Below are 962 nucleotides of genomic sequence, written 5' to 3' on the forward strand. Positions count from 1 at the left end.
TTTTTTTTTTTTCCTTTTTTTTTTTTTGGGGGGTTTTTTTTTTTTTTTTTTTTTTTTTCCTCGTTTGTTTGGCGAGAGAGCGATGGCTGCCGTGAGGGGTGTGGGGGGGGAGCCCTTGTGAGTGGCTTGTTGGTCATGGCCTTGGGCGATGCTGGGCTCTCACTCTCTCGCTTATTCTGTGTGTCTCATGCTTTTTTTCTTTCAAAATTGGGATCCTTCATGTTGAGCCAGCTGTAGAAGATAGAATTAAATCTGCCAAAAAAAAAAAAAATTTTTAAATATAAAAAACACAAAAAGCAAACAAAACCTATAAAATTTATATATATATATATAAAAATCTCTATCCCTTCCTGAAACTGCCTCTTTCAGGGGAAAGCAATTCATTTTCTTCCTTCTACCCTTGGCCCTCTTCATGTTTTTAAAATAAACTTTTAAAAAGGAAAAAAAGTCACTCTTGCTATTTCTTTTTTTTAGTTAGAGTTGGAACATTCCTTGGACCAGGTGTTGCTGTCGCAGGCCCCCTCCCTTCCCCCAGTTGAGCCCCTTGGCCTCTGCTCCTCCTCTCTCCCCCCCCCCCCCCCCCCGCCCGGCCCCCCCCCAGCCCCCCCCCCCCCCCCCCCCCCCATCCCGGGACTGGTCTTGGGTTTCAACTGTTCAAGAGGACATTGAAACTGAAAACAAATTGAGAACAAAACAAAAAATTGTATGGCAGTTTTTACTTTTTATCGCTCGTTTTTAACTTCACAAATAAATGATAACAAAACCTCCCCGTGTCTGCTGGGTGCCGTCTCTCTCTCTTTCTTTCTCTCTCTCTCTCTCTCTCTTTACTTCCCTCCTCTCTCCCTTGCCCCATGTAGAGTTTTGAAGCAGATGTTTGTTTGTTCCTTATAGATGTTGTAAAAGCCTGATAATGGTGATTGGAAATTACAAGCTTTGTGTTGTGTTTTTTCTTTCCTTCCTTC

The sequence above is a fragment of the Enhydra lutris genome, unplaced genomic scaffold (genome assembly GCF_002288905.1).
Source record: "Enhydra lutris kenyoni isolate GAN:26980312 unplaced genomic scaffold, ASM228890v2 scaffoldscaffold86, whole genome shotgun sequence".
Lineage (NCBI taxonomy): Eukaryota > Metazoa > Chordata > Mammalia > Carnivora > Mustelidae > Enhydra > Enhydra lutris.